This window comes from Pinus tabuliformis, chromosome 4_2 (genome assembly GCF_031772625.1).
Source record: "Pinus tabuliformis cultivar Carrire ecotype Pingquan chromosome 4_2, CPIR1, whole genome shotgun sequence".
Classification (NCBI taxonomy): Eukaryota; Viridiplantae; Streptophyta; class Pinopsida; order Pinales; family Pinaceae; genus Pinus; species Pinus tabuliformis.
In genome coordinates, this window is record NC_142304.1 from 646863143 (window position 1) to 646881475 (window position 18333).

At 36.5% G+C, this 18333-nt stretch overlaps 1 pseudogene; it reads right to left on the reverse strand.

The window, feature by feature from the left end:
* Positions 1-3443: 3443 nt before the first annotated feature.
* Positions 3444-18333, reverse strand: part of LOC149171035 (uncharacterized) — a 29026-nt pseudogene continuing 14136 nt past the window's right edge.

The window sequence follows — 18333 nt, forward strand, 5'->3', positions numbered from 1 at the left end:
ATCCTTCCTATCATGATATATGTATGTTGTTGCATGTCTTACATTAACTACATGTTTTGTGTTGGAATTAGGTACACTAACAAACAATATGTAAAGTAAAGAGATCCAAGACAATCAATGAATTGATATGCCAAAGATGGAGACAAAGATGACCTATATGTAAGCGACTATGAAGAGAGACCATGTCTATAATGTATCTCCATTAGTGTTTTATAGTGTTGTAATTCTTTTTAAATGTAAGGATCATTCCTAAGTCTTTTTAGTAAGAAGTGTTGTAGCTGAAAATGAGTTCTAGCTACAAGTTTTAATCCATGAAATGTTTATCAAGTGGATGCACTATAAGTCTTGATTGGTAGGTGTAGAGAATGTGAGATAGTGATGGATACATTCTGTATGAAGATTACCTTCCTAGAGAAATGATGAGTTAATGGATGGAAACCATGTATCTCAGTAGATGGAAGTAGGTACATGGGATCGTTAGTTACTTAGTATTCATAGTCAGATTGATGTTAGGTCCTATAGTAGAACAAATTCTTCGTAAATCTGAGGTACCAGTGGCTCAAGTGATTTCCATTTAGTATATGGTGACAATTCATAAGGTGAAGGGATGAGCATAAACACTTTATGAGGTGGAAGTGAATTATATTGTTCTCACTTCAGGAATGAAGGTGTTGTTTGTAGGTTCAATTTTTTAAGTGGAATAACGAGTTTGCAATCAAGAAGATAGAGAGGTCCTTGATACAATAGAGATATATTTCAAATTTGGTCCAAAGAAAATAGGTGATAGCACATATTGAAGCATTATGGTAGCAAAGGATAGTGGTTTGAGCAACAACAAAGATTGAATGATTGTGGACAAACAAATGTAGGTAAACTTATGCCAGTAAAGCAGACTTGTGACCATATTGTAATATGATACACAATTTGTTGGTGTAACAAGTCTATTTTCAGTTAGTGGTCCTTAGAAAGTTGTAGAGCGTGGCATCTCCATGAGATGGAGTATGAACGTCCTCTTATTTATGTAACATAAAAAGGGCATATTTCTATAAGACCTAGTGAAGCATACATACCCCGTTACAATGTGTGCTTGATGACTTGAATATCTTGTCTAAAGTTAATTCAATAGCCTCTACCAAGGAGTTCTTTAACACTCTAAACAATGTGTCATCTATTGGTTGGATACACTTGAGTGCAACATATTGGTTGTAGAGTTTGAGAGGTGAAGTTTTATATTCGAGGGGAATCATTAATAAGTTGAATGAAAGATGTACATGAAGGACATCCTAGTAGATAGACAATTGCAGTGGTTAGGTACCATGCATTCCAATGGATGATTGTTCATTAATATATACATCGATAATTTGGTAATGTCTACATGATCAAGGTACAGTATGAAAGTGCCAGGTTGTATTAGAGGTAGACTTTGTTGAACAAGAGGTTCTCCACTTTGTAAAATGTTTATTGTAGTTGATGAAGATTAAGACAAGTGCTTGCTAATGGGGAGTGTTCATGTATATGACTCTTATTTGTCTTATGTATGTATGTGGTTATGCTTATTTAGTTGTTTTTATTTATCATAATGTAAGAGAGTTCTAGTGAAGAGTATGTTCCTAGCTTCTAAGAAGTTGTTGAAGCCAAATTAGTTTGCGAGGTTCTCTCTAACTAATTAACTTCCCATTAAGATATTCTTTGAACCAAAACATTGTGTCCAAGATAATTGATGTATCTTACTAAATAGTTTAACTTATGAATATTTGTAACATTATTAATCTTAACCATAAACGCACGTGTTTAACTAATTGGGAATAAGTGGATTGCAAGAAGAGGTATGTGTTCGTGAATACGACATGTGCTTGTAACTTGAAAAGGTAACTGCAAGTAAATACTTAGTAACCCGCGGGCCGCGATTCACCGAGTCCGCGTCAACAATTACGGACGATCGGAGGGCGTTAAGTTAATAAATCCCATCCTTCCATTCCCTGGCAGCGTGGAAGAATATACTGGCATCAAATAATGTTAGGAGCAAACTGGGGGACGCCTATCAGGCTAGTCCGACATTCATCTGATGCTCCTCCAGAAGCCACATGATACACTTATCACTATTAGCAATTGGAAAATTGTTTCAATATTCAAGGGATATTCAAGTAAAGGGCCGATAAAATAGATTCCTGTTGTGTACCACTCCTAGTAATCTCTATGTTATACAAATACCACTCTTTATTTGGCTACTGTAATTGTATTCCAACGCTGTAAATGAATGCTCATGAAAGTGTGTAATTTCAGATAAGTAGAACGAAGTGATGTTGATACGGTCAGTAATCCGTTCGATTATACAAATTAGAATGAAATTGTTTCAGACCGCAGTTAAATATTATATGTTTAGCATTTTGACAAAGACTAGATATTTAACTGAAGGAAAATGACGGTTCCACGACGGCCTTCATCTTTTAACATAAAATTTTGAGTGACAGAGACGCACGTCTTTAAAGCTGTGCCAGCTCAAAGGAAATAAAGCTACATTCTCAGATTTCAATATGTTTTCAACTTACACACGATTCTTCAGTATGTTTTTAACTTACACACGATGCATTACAATCATTTCGGATGGGGCTCCAAATGTCACGACACTTGGCTCCATTGTTTCCATATACTTCCAACCATGGTGATTAAAAGGACACTTTGAATAACTCAATGTCACACTCAATGCCAAATATCATCCTCCCAAATAGACCAATAGAAATCCTCCGTAGTCTCAACATAACCTTGCACGGCATCCAGATACATAATGCCCGGAGTTGAATCTCCATAGACATGGTTCTTGGGGATTCCATGTTCATCGACAGTAAAATGGTCTAGGAAGAAACCAAGATCGCAGCAAGCATCGTCGTAGTACGAGAAGTTTTCTGTATCAAACATCACCGCGGTCCTTCCAGATTCCCCATCTGCGGTTAATTTGCCTTGCTTATTTGAACCCATCTCTTCAGTATTGCTCATTTCGTCAGTGGGCTGAAAACTATTATCTGTTCGCGCCTTCAACCCAATTTCATCTTCCAGATAATGTGTAACCACGTTGAGCTTCATCTCGCCCTCAACGTCATTCATTGTAGTATGCGTATCTTCTGAATTACTTTTGTCGGTACCCGCATTATCGATCTTGTCGAGCACGGCCATGAGATTACAGTCATGCCTCAACATTCCGCTATTACTACGCTTGGCCTCTCGCGAATCCAATTCACTATTCAAATATTCATGTCTCCCTCGCTTTTTCTGAGATATTTGAGAGAATGCCGCCATCGCTGCGAACAAATGCTGTGGGTAAATCGGAACAGATACAACAAAAGAGACTTCGGTTTGTATCAGCGTTCCGTTTTCCTCTGCGATTAAAATGGAACTCTTAGTATTTTCCACCATACAACACTCATGGTCACACCACAACTATCTATCTATCTATATAAAGCTGGCATTAGATAGATCACAATAAATCCCGCATCAAGTGGGAACTTCTCAAGCAACGTGTTTATTTTCATAGCCTTTTCCTTGCACACTGTTAAAACGGCACGACAGACGGAATCCCAAACCACTTGTCCAATCACGCACGTTGCCCGCATTTGCGCTCCTCTTTCAGCTTGATAAAGCTGACTACCGTAGACATATTGTGCACTGTATTTTGCATGTAATTTAAGCCATTCTTTATGTACTTTTTCTCGCACACTTTTAGGATATTACCCGATCTATTCGCAGATGTTGATCTCTTACACTTTCTTAAAAATTCCGTAATGTCAACTGAACGTTTCTCCAATGCCTACTTTCTGGCACGCACGTGTTACACTGCCCCACTATTGGTAGCTGGACAAAGCTGACTACCTTTAATTATTTGCTTCTGCGTTAATTATCCAAATTTGTATGAGTATTGTATCGAGAGTGCTACCCTCGTACTTGCGAAAAAGTATTTGGAAAGCAAGTCTTACCTAATAAATATAATGAACATGCGTCACACGTTTGTTCACCACAAATATTATTGTTCAATATTATTTTGATGTAAATGCGCACACGACATTGAGAGCGTGTTCGAAATCACGATTCTCAATTACCGACCTTTATAACGCTGGTCTCCTTTCCGCGTAGTAGGGTTTTCGGTATGCCGTGCCTGGTCATTAGGGTTGAATAAGCCAAGGCTTTAAATTTTGTCGACACGGAGTTGCCCTTGAAATGTGCATCCACACCGACTTTTGGTAATGCTGGTGGGTAATCATGACAATCCTTATGCAATCAACTTCGAAATAAAAGATTCCATCGTCGTCTGTTCTACCAAACTTCCCACGTGGTAAGTGTATTCACTATACCATGCCTGGTCATGTTCGTCGACAGAATTATCTTCAATTTTTTTTATTACACATTCCTAGAGTATTTGTATTGTGAATCTCAATTACAATGTGATATTTTTAATTTTTTAATTAGGCTTTGGATGTTAGGTATAACTGATTGGAAAGATACGTGTATAAAAGGTTAGAATATATTTTATTCTTATATTATTGGAATATAATTATTTATGGAAACTTTTATATTTTAAGTGTGAAATAAATTTAGAAATAAAATAAAGAATATTTGTACCAAAGTGTAAGGATACATATTTTGTTTGGGTTTTTTTAATCTTTTGAATAGAATTATTGTACTTATCTCACAAGGTAAAAGAAGAATGTAGAAATCCATTGAGCTCATTTCAAGAAGAGTTGCGCTCATTTTAAGAAGGGCACTCGTGACAGTTTGGGCTTGCAGCCAAGTCTAGCTAAGTCTAGCTTGGGTATTCTCATCGATAATGAGATGTTTCCAAGAAGCTTGGGGCTTTGCGCATAGTTGGCCTTGCACCCAATGTAGGTTGGGTAACCTCTTACCCATGAAAGGGTTGTGAATATTCTAGCATGGAATTACACTAGAACTTCATTACCGATTTATCTATCAAAATTGTTCAGTGTACAAACCCTCCTAACCATGACGAGAATATGGAAACTTGCCACCCAGTTGATAATGAGAATGTGGGAGACTAGTAAGTAAGCTACAATTGAGCTAAAGTGTTATGCATTGCTCTGGTATTGTGGGGGTGTGAATGTTTTGTGCACGTAACAAAATACATTCCGATTTTGACAAAAAAAAATTGAAATTTTCGAAAAAACTCGTTTTAGAGTTAATTTGATTGGTTTTGTCTATTACTAGTAGAAGAAACCTACAATGTCAAATTTTTAACAGATGTAGAGGTTACCATTTAAAGAAACAACATCCCATTTATACCAAAAAATGGCATTAAAATCTAGTAGCACCTATCCGTGAGAGTAATGAAAAAACATTTTTCATTTATTGGTCATCCTGAACAGATTCTGAACAGATTGTAGGGATTCAAGTACAAAAGAGAGAGAAAGAAAGATATTGAAAAATTCAATTAAATTTGGTCTTCCAATATATTGAAAAAACATATACAATGACCAATCCTACTTGAGTAGATTTTTAGCTGCCCTGTCTTTGTCTCTCTATGCACCATGCCATATAATTGTTCAAGTGCAGGAAATGATCCCATTGCACCCACCAATTTGATAATGTTTTATGTGAGAGAAATGATACAAAATGAGAATGTATTTGCAAATTGTTTACAACTGATCAACGATTTGAATTGTGTATAAAAATCGAGAATTTCAAATGCACTAGGTTGATATGCTTATTCATAGAGGATATCTCTATTGAGTATCTCTTGTATCACCATCAGGGCTAAAAAGAAACATGAATAGGGAAAAATTGGCCTAAGAGACAAAAAGATTTGAAGAGAACAAGATGAGGCCATAAAGAATCTTAGAAAAAGATGGGAAATACTATTTCTATCTGAATCAAATCCATTTTATTTTTATTTTATTTTTATTTTTATTTTTTATTTTTTTTATTTTTTTATTATTTTTATTTTGTTTTATTTTATTTTTCTGTTGTCTATAGGTGTTTCACAACTAAATGTGTGAATGATATGGTAATGTTTGCAGATAAAGACCACATATTTCTATCTAGAGGCTGTAATAATGCTTCACTGAATTTTCCAGGCCTTACTGGCTTGGGCAAATAGTTTCATTCACTTTAATAACATTGTTGTAAATCTTGAATGTGGGTATAATAAATTCCTTCACATGTTGCGAAAACCCATTTGTTTTCAGTGTGCAACTTCAACAATTAAAGAAAAGTCCATGTTAGAGAAAGTTAAAAAATCTACAATTTTATCTCAAATGCATCTCTGGTTAACCAGTAATTCAATACAACTATGCTTTCTTTGAGTGTCCACCTTCATCAATTAAACACAAGTTCATGTTAGATAAAGTTAAACAATGTTCTCTCAAATGCATCACAAAATAATAGTATTAATTCAATTTAAAATTATATTACACATGAATTTCCAAAAAACAAATATCCATATTTTTCCTTTAGCATAAATCCCAAGCTCATCTACTGTATGCAATTTGATCCACAATCTGATGTAAAACGTGAATGCTTATAAAATATGTACAAAAGTTCTATAGGTCATCTTCGTTCAACTACAACAACCCTTACTCCTTATAAGGTGATCCACAATCTGATCTTAAACATCATTGCTTGTAAAACATGTACAAAAAAAATCGGCATCAGTCATCATCGATCACTTATATTAGTCCTTACCAGATTCTTCTCCCTGTGGGTACCTTCAAGAAGTTGACAGAACGGTATCTTCCACCAGGGAAAATTTTAAGAACCCCCCAAACTTACATGTATAATAAATGGGCGAATCTCCATGGTATATAGGAAAAATGGAAGGCGATTTTATCAATAATATGATATGTATATATAATTTTTTGGCGAATCTCTCACCAGGCATGGCGAATATTTTACTCAATTATAAAATCTTGTGTTTATTGAATACAAAAATGAAATCATTGCATTTCTTTAAAATATCTTTTGAAATCAAAATTACCGAAATTACATATCGATAACCTAGTGGGTGTAGGATAAAATTCACCCGTGCCATTCGCAGAAAGCATGAGAAAAAACCTAATACTATATATAAAACCAAGAAAAATTCAAATTCATCACTTCTAGGGACCTCGTAACCACCCTGCCAATACACAAGTATGTTCCTGTTTGCAATTAGAAAAATTATCCAAATTACAATCTGTTTACTCCACTTCTAGGGACCTCGTAACCACCCCGCCAATACACAAGTATGTTCCCGTTTGCAATTAGAAAAATTACCCAAATTACAATATGTTTACTCCAGCATATGTTGGAAAGTTATAGAAGGATGACTAGTGCAATCAATCCATTCCTTTTAGCCCTGGATTTGTTTCAGTTTAAAACAGAGGTATACAAATATACTTGTCGAATGTCTATGCTTTAACCACTCACCTTAAGATGTTTTTACAAGATAATTTCCTAAGTCTATTTAATACCTTCATTATCATAAAAACCAACCTATATCCATCTTAACTCCACATCTACCACTCTTAGGGGGATGAAATCTATTTATCCCTCTGAGCACTTGGTAGACCCAAAATTACGATGGATCTAAGATAGAATTTCCCCTTTAAATAGTCTATGCCCACATGAATACCATGGGTCAATACCATGGGTTATCATAAACCTGGAGCTTAAAAATTACTATTAGTAAATTATAAAAATTAATAAAAGTAATAGTTGAATTTTATTTTATTTTTTATTTTAACCAAGCTAAAATGTTTAACATACATTAAATTACAACATCCATTTTTATTTTTGATCGCATCAAAATAGTTGATTTTTATTTTATTTTTTATTTTAACCAAACTAAAATGTTTAACATACATTAAATTACAACATCCATTTTTACTCTTGATCGGATCAAATATTTTTTCACTCTATGCTAGTTTGCATATCACGATATTTGATACCTCTCGGGGGTTAGTAGATCCAGAGTAAAGATGGATCTATGCTGGTTTAATTCCCCCATTTAAATAGGCTACATTCCAAGTGAATACCATGGGTCAATACCATGTGCCATTTTGGTGAATACCATGGGTCAATACCATGTGCCATTTTTATTTTTATTAATACTAATATTAGGGTTAATAATGTTCTTTTGCATGGTATTAATAACAATCTAGTCCATGGTATTTGTCCTATAGTATAAATATAAGTTGACTTATGGAGTAAATATAAAAGAATGTTTTATTTGTTTACCATACCTCTCATTTATTTATATTTTTATTAATTTACCATACCATTCATAAATACAAGGTGACTTATGGAGTAAATATAAAAAAATGTTTTATTTGTTTACCATACCTCTCGCTTATTTATATTTTTATTAATTTACCATACCTCTTTTACAAATATGGTATTTGGCCCATAGGATTCACTTAAATAAAACCTTTCATAAATAGAACGAGGGTTATGGACTAAATATAAAAAGAGGTTTTATTTATTTACCATGCGTCTAGTTTATTTATATTTTTATTTATTTACCATACCTTTTGAGTAAGTATAAATTGACGTTTTATTTATTTACCATACCTCCACTTTACTTATATTTTTATTTGTTTACACCCTTCATGTATATAAGGTGACTTATGGAGTAAATATAAAAAATGCTTTATTTATTTACCATACCTCTCATTTATTTATATTTTTATTAATTTACCATACCTCTTTTATAAATATGATATTTGGGCCTTTGGCCCATAGGATTCACTTAAATAAAACCTATTATTGAAAATGGGCGAATGGATTCACTTAAATAAAACCTATTCTTGAGAATGGGCGAATGGAAGGTTGTAACTCCTAATTTCAAGGGCTAAATTTACCTTTCTTACCCTCTCCCTTAAAATAAGGTGGGCTATTTGAGGTGATTTGTAAAAATGTACTATGATAGAAAATATTCGCCCACTAAAAATTTAAAACCCCTTAATTTCGCCAAAGGGCAAACGTTCGCCCCTAAAATCACCCCTATCTTCCACATAGCCGATCGAAAAAGGGAGGAATATGCTTACATTGGTCACTTGATATTGTGTGGAAATGGAATACTACTAGGCATGCATATCCATACACAACCTCAGATTGCTTTAAGACTAGTGCCTGGTAACATCTAGATTTTATGTGTCTTATATGCTCTTAAGGAAATTGGAGACATCATATACATTTTATACACATATGTAAATACAAATATACAATAAACAACATGGGTTGGTTCCTTAATCCAAGGACATAAGCCATGTATTTCTGGTATCCTTTCACATATACAACTCACAGGAATATAGGTATAAACTAGTGGAGGCCGAGTAATTCGAGGACCTACAGTTTAATCAGCTTTTGCAGAGTAATGAAAGAAGAGAAGGAGATAGACTAACTCATCACATAGAGCTTGAAATATCAAGAATTCTACACTTGTCTGAGTTAAAAGTCGACATAATGGATGAAAGAGGATTGGATGTTGTGATTCATGGAGCACACTTTTAAAGATATAATCTCAAAGATACATACAGGCACGTGCATTAACAAATAAATACAAATGAATCTGTAATAACATATGAAATATTTCTGACAGCTAGAATTACATGAAATTAGAGAGGAAATGTGAACATAATGGAATTTAACAAAGAGGTAACATATTTTAGTACTCGAAGGTTGGAATCACCACTATTTCATTTACATCTTTAAAGCTGCAAATATGGAAGACATACAGTTTCAGAAATAACATATAGTTTTCTCTTTAGAATTCAGAACCATTTCTAAGTGTTTCTTCCTCCCTTTTATAAGGAGAGGGAGAACATGAACATTACAAAATATCTTAGGTTAGGGCTTCCAACGTCCTACTTGACTAGCTATCTTAGTGTGTTGTCTTTGTCACCTCCAATTATTACAACAATAATATACTTTTCTTGAAAATATAACAGAATAGCAATATCAATCAAAAACAAAAAAATAGAATTAACAAGTGAACTGAAATGATGATCTTGTAGAAAATATCTCCATGCCACTCTCTTTGCTGGCTCTGGTCCAACTAAGTTTCTATTACATCATGTCTCATTCTCTCTTAGCTAGTTCCCTATCGCTTTTGGTCTTAATAGTTTCACTTCTTCTTTTACAGGAAGGGGGAGCGATCACTCATAACGGCCATAACAAATTCAGAACACAGATGTCGACTCATCCGTCCCTTTAACATCATGTATCATGCTATTGGAGCCATTATATGCCCAGTAATACCACCTTAACGATGAATAAGGGGTTCTCATCAATATCCCTTTACACTAAAAACATTTACAAAACAGGCGAGTTCCGGGATCTTTAGGCCCTTATGATTTAGCCCCTTTCTGCATTCCTTCTCATATGGCCGAGGCCAGTGACTTGGTGCTTAGCCTTATATCGGGGATCGACGATCGAGAATTTTCTAATCCATGCCTCTTGTTTTGCAACCTCATAACTCTTGTGATTGCAAATTGCAATGAGTTGCAACCTCCGTTCACCGATTTGTGAGATGATGTCATATTTTATCGTGTGTCACCTTATGAGTGGTGACACGTGTCACCCTTTTTTGGCCTCAAAAAACACTAAATATGCATGCCATGTGTCCTCCATACTGCCACGTCATCTCCTTACTACCACGTCATGATGACGTTAGCCACCACATCATGATGACGTTAGCCACCATGTTGGTTTATTGGGACGAATAGTATTCCGCCACGTGGCCCTCTGAAGGAGAGAAAAAGGGTCTGCTTGCCCTTGGTTTTTCACTGCAAACCTTTGTTAAATCACAATCAGCCATTTTAGTGTTATCAACATTTGACGGTTTCATGACACTGCATTTGGTTTCAACCTTTGATACTTGAAATTGCCGATTTCCGATCAACCTCTGCACTAATCCCTTAGATCTTCGGCTCCTTATGTGACCGCGACTAGCCCCGTTATCGGAGTCCTTCAATCAGAGTTTTTAAATCAGAGGTTTAAACTTGATACTATGATTTTCCTAATCCTCCGATCATCGATCTGAGCGATGATGTCAACCTTCGCCTTGTGTCACCTTGTGAGTGGTGAAACATGTCACCCGGATATGCACACATAAGACCCTGAACATGCCAGATTATCATGCCACATGTCCTCCGTACTGCCACGTCATGATAACGTTAGCCGCCACATGTGTTTATAAGGACCAATAATATTCTACCACATGGCCTGTTTGGAGGAGAGAGAAAAGGCCTGTCCTTCTCCAATTTTGCAACTGATTTCCATTTTTAATTGTAATCAACCCTCCCTAACACTTTAACACCATCGACGTATTCCCACGCAGTTTCTTAAGAGTGGTCCATTGGACTTGCCAACCGCCTATATGCCTATACTCGTCGATCGTCGATTTGCAATATCGACAATCGTTGGTTTTATCCCAAACCTTTGATTGCCTCATTACTACCTGGACCTGCTACTTGCTGGTTTACGATATCGAACCTTCGTTGTTTGCTCTTCTTTCCTTCCTTTCAAAGGTAGCAAACCCATGAACTTCAACAGGCCATATCTTCTAATCCAGAAGTCCATTTTGGGACTTCGATATACCATTGGAAAGATTACTTCGAGCACTATTCAATGGAGAGGGATTGATTTGGCTTTGAGAGCATTTGTGGCTTAAAATATGGCTTCAATATTCACTTCTATTCTTCACTTTGAATAATTGAAAATTCATTTCGCAGTGAGTGACAACATTGGCTCCACCTAGGGATGAGGCATTGGATTACAATGTGTCGAGAACCTCCAGTCTATGAACTTATCTTTTTGGGCATCATGTCTTCTTAAACAAGTGAAAATTTTGTGAAAGTGGAGCTTTAAACAAAAAAATGAAAATTTCATATGAAAAATATAGTATGCACACCGGTATTGACAATGAGTGCAAGATAGGTACCTTTAATTTTGGAAATAGAGTTTGAGGAATTGACCATTTCCTGGAATCTCCAATGATTCACCTTCCAAATTTTTGAGTAGGTACATATTATTTCCTTTTTCCTCTGAATTTTTAAAAGGGACGACCCAAAGGGAATAAAAAATTTCATGTTTACCTTTTTCTTCCCGTCAAACGCCCCATCGGAGAACTAAATCTCTCGGTTGAAGAGGTCGATCCTTGGCCTTTTCGTCAAACATGGATTTCATATTCTGCCTGTAATTTGCCAATTTAGCCCCCACATGTTCCCTATTTTCATGAAGCTCAATCAATTGGTTTATCCTTTGTGTTAAAGGACTTGGCTCCTCCTCACATTTTTGTAGTAACTTCATCACTGACATTGGTAATTGGATTGGGAAGATTGCATCCTTACCATACACTAGCTCGAAAGGAAATTTTCCAGTGGAACGTTTAGGAGCCACTCGATTGGCCTAGAGGGAAAACTTCAATTGGGTGTCCTAGCTTCTCTGATTCTCGGTGATGGTCTTCTTTAGCACTCTCACCATGGTTTTGTTTGAGGACTCAGCTAAACCGTTTCTTTGAGGATAGTAGGTAGTGGAGTGCCCAATGATGATATTGAAATTCTGATAGAACTTGGTGAATTTTGTAGATTTGAAAACTTGAGCATTGTCGGTGATAATTTTGACAGGACAACCAAAACAAGCTAATATGTTCTCCTCCATAAACTTGATTACCACTAAGTCTGTAGTATTTCTGGTTGGGATGGCCTCTACCCACTTGGTGAAATAATCCGTGGCCTTTAATATCCACTTATGTTGACTATTAGAAGGTGGGTTTATCTCTCCTATGAAGTCTAGTCCCCGCTATCTGAAGGGTTCGTCCACATGCACTGGGATCAGAGGAAGAGGAGAAGGTTTTTGTCTCTTAGCAAAGACTTGGCATTTCTGACATGACCTGGCATGTAAATGTACATTTCCAAACAGTGTAGGCCAGTAGAATCCAACTTTGAGGATTCTGTGAGTTGTGGTCTTCCAGCTATAATGACCTCGACAAACTCCCCCATTAAATTATTCAATCAATTTATGAGTTTCGCCTTCTACCAAGCAAACAATAAAACTCCCACTAGGTCTTTCTAGTAGAGTTGACCATTCAATATGATATACTTTTGAGCTTGCTGTCTCAACATCCTGTATTTGGATTTATCCAGCCCTAGTGGGCACCTCAAGAATAAGAGATAATGGATGATATTATTATACGAGGGTGATCCCTTATATTTAGCATAGATCTTTTTCTCCACTGTTTTAATCCCATTCTGCTGAACTTATGTTCTGTCTTCCTTTGGTATCAGGTTTATTCCCAAATCTTTGCAGTTAGATTCTGATAAAATCTTAGCCAACCCCTGGCCTTTTATGAGCTTAGTGGGATTTATGTCTAACTCATATTCCTATATCTTTTCTTTCTACCTACCCCTTTTTTCTTCACTGTCTCCTTGCACAAGGATTTCCTTGATTGCTGTCGATGGGACAAATGTTCTGATTTCTGACTGTAACACATACACTTGAAATGCCTTCAAATCTTTGTCTAGTACATATGCTTGTTTCTCCAAGATGTTATATTTTAGCTCGGCATCCCTCAGGACTTGGCTGAAGAAGGCGTTGGGCTGCTCATAACCATATTTATTCTTCTGTAGCAAAACTGCAACAATAGTATGCGAAGAAGCAAAATAAAATATATAGAAAGGCGTTGAGTACTCAAGGCTAACTAGTATGGGTGCTTTAGCAAAAGCTTCTTTAATTCTAGTAAAATAATCTCAAGAGGGAGGGCTCCAGTTGTCTTCATTTTCCTTTTTAAGCATATATGTAATACCCTTCACTATTTCAGCATAGTTGGGTATGAACCTTCTCAAGAAATTGATTCTCCCCAAAATGACTTGGACCTCTTTCTTCTTTCTGGGTAGAGGTATGTGACTGATAGCTTTGGCTTGTTTAGGATCAATTTTCACTCCCTCTTGTGCTACTATGTGTCCTAGTAGCTTCCCCTCACTCAGGGAAAATTGATATTTCTTGGGATTCAAAGATAGTCCATTCCTCCTGCATTTCTGAAAGGTGAGCTTCAAGTGGAGGATGTGCTCTTCATTAGTTTTAGAGAATACTGTGATATCATTCACATATACCACTACAAACCTGTCTTGCTCCCCTACAAAAGTTATATCCATAGCTCTTTGAAACATGGTCGCTGCATTCACAAGACCGAAAGGCATGCGAGCTTACATGAAAATTCCCCAAGGGGTGGTGAAAGCTATCTTCTTCTGATCATCAGGGTGATCTGACACTTGGCTGTAACCAGAGAACCCATCCATCATGGACATTATAACTAATCCCACCGCCTTCTGTAATATATAATCCATATTGGGAAGTGGGTAGTTTCCTTTCAAAGATGCCCTGTTAAGGTTACAAAAATCTACACATAACCTTATTTCTCCATTATTTTTTCGGACTGGGATTAGGTTGGCCACCCACTCTGAGTACCTTAAAGGCACTATGATTTTGTCCTATAGAATTTTCCTCACTTCTTTTTCATTAGAGTGGATTAATCTACCCAATCTTCTACTAGCATGGTTTTATTACACTCTTTAAAGGTATCTTATGCTGTATGATGTTAGTATCAAATGCTTTTAAATCCTCATAAAACCAAGAAAAAAAATCCTTATAGAATTTGAAGAGATTTAAATACCTTTCTTTGTACTGTGAGGGGATTCCCTTTGATAGCCTGACCATCTAGGTTTCATCTTTTGAGCCAATATTCAATCTTCTAATTGTTTGTCCATCTTCGGAGCCATTTCTTTGGAAGCTACATCATTCTGGTTAAATAATCTTTCCATTGGAAATAACCCATGGGGAATAGTATTCCCTTCCAGTTGTATAATTTTATGTCCAACCACCATGTTTTCCCATGAAGTCGGTTCTTGATCTGCCTGTTTTTCCTCTCCTTGATCAATAACTGAGCTGGTGAACTCCCCAACTACTATAAATCGCTTGATCTCCTCATCGTCCTCAAATACTTGTCAGTGCTTGACATTATCAGGTATAGAGGGTCTATGTCTGACCTCCACCTCGTACCTGAGAAGTGGATTTTGAGGAGGTTTGAAATTTCTTGCTGCTACCACAAGGGAATCAACCATTCTGTTTCCTTCTCTAGGCAGAAATTGGATATTAAATGCCAGGAAGAAGTTATCAATTAAATCCCATACTTCATTCCAATAAGTCCTCAATCTGGGGTGTTTAGCCTGGCATTGATTTTGGATCTGCTTTACAATCATCTCAGAGTCTCCATGCATAGTTAAGCATTCAATATTCATATTCCTTATTGTTTGTAGCCCAAGGAGAAATTCTTCATACTCTGCCACATTGTTGGTTGCCTCAAACTCCAGCTTGAATGAGAGAGGTATCAAGTTGTCCTCAAGACTTACCAACAATACTCCTACTCCATTTCCTTCTTTGGAATTTGCTCCATCAAAGTATAATTTCCATAATTTGTTTTTATTTGTGGGCTATTTGTCTAATGACATCATTAGATGTACCTTCGTTTCTTCTAATATGGTCTCATTTTCTTCTAGGAACATGCAGGAGAGGTCACTTTATTTTCCATACACTAGAGAATTTTTAGAACCTTCAGCTGGGGTCATAGTTTTGACAAATCTAGACTCTCTATACAACCTCCTTTCTTCACCTCCAAAAGTGGGAATAGTTGCATAAGTAAGATCTAATTTGATATATCCCCCCACCTTGGAAGCCCAAGGCCTAGGTAGGAGCATGTCGAACCAAGGGGAAATATCTGCCACTATTATGTCCATCACTACACTCTTCATAGCGATCTGACTCAAGTTTACCACTAGATATTTTATCATTCCCAAGCATTTGACCCTCTGGGAGTCAAAGGAGTATAGGTCCTTCTAGGGTCTAGTGATCTGCAAGCCAAGTTGTTCCATCACGGCTAAGGGCATGAGGTTATGCGAGGCTCTAGAGTCTAACATATAGTTGTGTAATAAGAGGTCATGAATTACCAGGGTCACATAGAAGGGTGCAGTGGAAGGATCAAGTCCTTCGACATGAGGCCCAAAGACAACCATTGGTCTCTCTTCTTGAAGGTTTAAATGATCATGGGTCGGTATTGCGGTGGATGAGAACATGGAATGGGAGACTTGAGATTTATAAGTGGGTTGTTTTAGAAGTTTGGTTAGGGGAACAAGGATATTTACCTTCTCAAGTTCTTCTGAAGATTGAATGTATACTGGCCCTTGTCTACACCTCTCAACTCTACCTCTCTTTCTTTATCATCGGTAGCTTTTATCAGAATGGGTGCCTTTTCTTTTGTGTGTTCCTCCGAGCTATTTCATTCCTTAGTCAAGGAGGCTTTTACTTTGGATGAGTTAGGGCTAAGCTTCCCTTTTCCTTTATTTAACACTAGGGGAACATTTTTGGGAGCAGTTTCCTCTTGTTTTTCAGGTTCCCTTGACCTATTTTTTGAAGATCTGAGGTCATACTTTCGATGTATCTATGCTTGAATGAAATCTGCAAATTCTTTACAATAATCCCCTATGTCTTCCTCATTTACTACTACTTATATATCATGGCACATCTCATGGTGAGCCATGTTTTCATGTTCCTCTTCAGTGAAGGATGAATACAAGTTTCCCTACATTTCAAGTGTATCCAGTGATTGTTCATCTAGATAATATTCTATATATAGAGGAGGAGGGATTTGATCGAATTGATCTCTTCTTTCCCTTTGAAGTATTTGCATTGGTGGCCTTCTGTATTGTGGGTTATAACCTCGGTTGTTACATTGAGGATTTTGTTTTGAGAGACTCTTGTTCTCAAGCTCAAGCTTCACCACCTTATGAGGTAGACTCTTAATGAGTTTATCCATTTATTCCCACTTCAAATTTGGTTATTCTTTAGCTTGAACAAAGGAGGAAGTTCCTTTTTCCCCTTTTTCTTCTCAGTAGGTTCATTCTTTCCTCTTGACTTCCATGCCGAGCTGAAATTTTCTTCCACCTCAAGAGAATCAACATGGAATTGATGCAAAATATGAGACTTCCTCTCCCTTAGGGTAAAGCCAAATTCGGACTGAAAGGATCCCACAAATACTACATGAGAAATAGCTTGAGGAGGCTTTATCTCAACAAGTAGGTTATTATACTGCTTATTGAACGTTTTTATGAATTCTGAAATATCCTCTTCCGGCTTCTTCCTTATAGCATTGAACTCTGTGAGGAAATGCTCATGATCTCTCTTTTCACCCCATTTTTATGTGAAAGATTTTTCAAGTTCTTCCTAGGTGGTTATGGATGCATTAGGTAGGGCTTTAAACCATTTTCTGGCTTCTCCATCAAGGGATTGCATAAAGAGTCTCAGGTCCACATCCATTTTTTCTACATTTAGATTCTTAGAAAAAGCACAAAAGGTTTCAATGTGTCTCTAAGTAGTGTTTTCATCTTCCCCATTAAACCTAGGCAAAAGATTTAGGTAGTCCTGAGGCATAGCACTTAGGCATCGAGGTAAATCAAGAGGGACATATTTATTCAGTAAGAAACCTCGAACAACCATCTAGATTAATGGGGGAGGATTAAGATTTACAGGAGGAACTTGGGCCAAAACCAAAGTGGTTGGAGTAACTAGGCTGAGAGTAGTGTGACTTAGTGTATAGTGGATATTTCAATTATTGAGGATAAATTTACTTTTTTCAATCTCAGGAGGAAGAGAGAATGAAATGAAAGGAGTCATAAATGAGATTTCTTTCTCTTCGATCTCTGATTTTGTGGCACGATGCTCTAGCTCATCTTCTTCAGGGTATGTAAGGAACTTAGGAGTAAAATATGAGCAGTGGATGACAACATGTTGGGAGTTGGAGGAGGAAGCTTCAAAGAATGATGAGACAGTAGTACTGGTAGTAGGATTTTTCTCCTTCCAGACTCTCTTGAAAATTAATTTCTCTGGTTCAGATACAGAAGAGGTTTTCTGTTGAGAGGTATTTAAGCGAGTGTGAGGCTTTCTAAAATTCGGGATAATAAATGATAATGAGATTCATGGAGCATCCAAGGTGATGAGGATGCACACAGAACTTCTTTTCTCACCTACACAAAGGGTGCTTAACTTGTCATATCTCAGGGGGGAAATCCTTCAATACCTTCACCAGAAATAACACTAAAATATGTATTCACTTCTAGAGACAACCTCAGATTTCTTAGAAGTCCAGTGCCTCGTAACATCTAGATTTTATGTGTCTCATATGATATCCAGGAAACCAGAGACATCATATAAATTTTATACACATATGTAAATACAAATCTATAATAAACATAATGGGATTTAACATAAGAGGTAACATACTGTAGTACTTGAAGGTTGGAA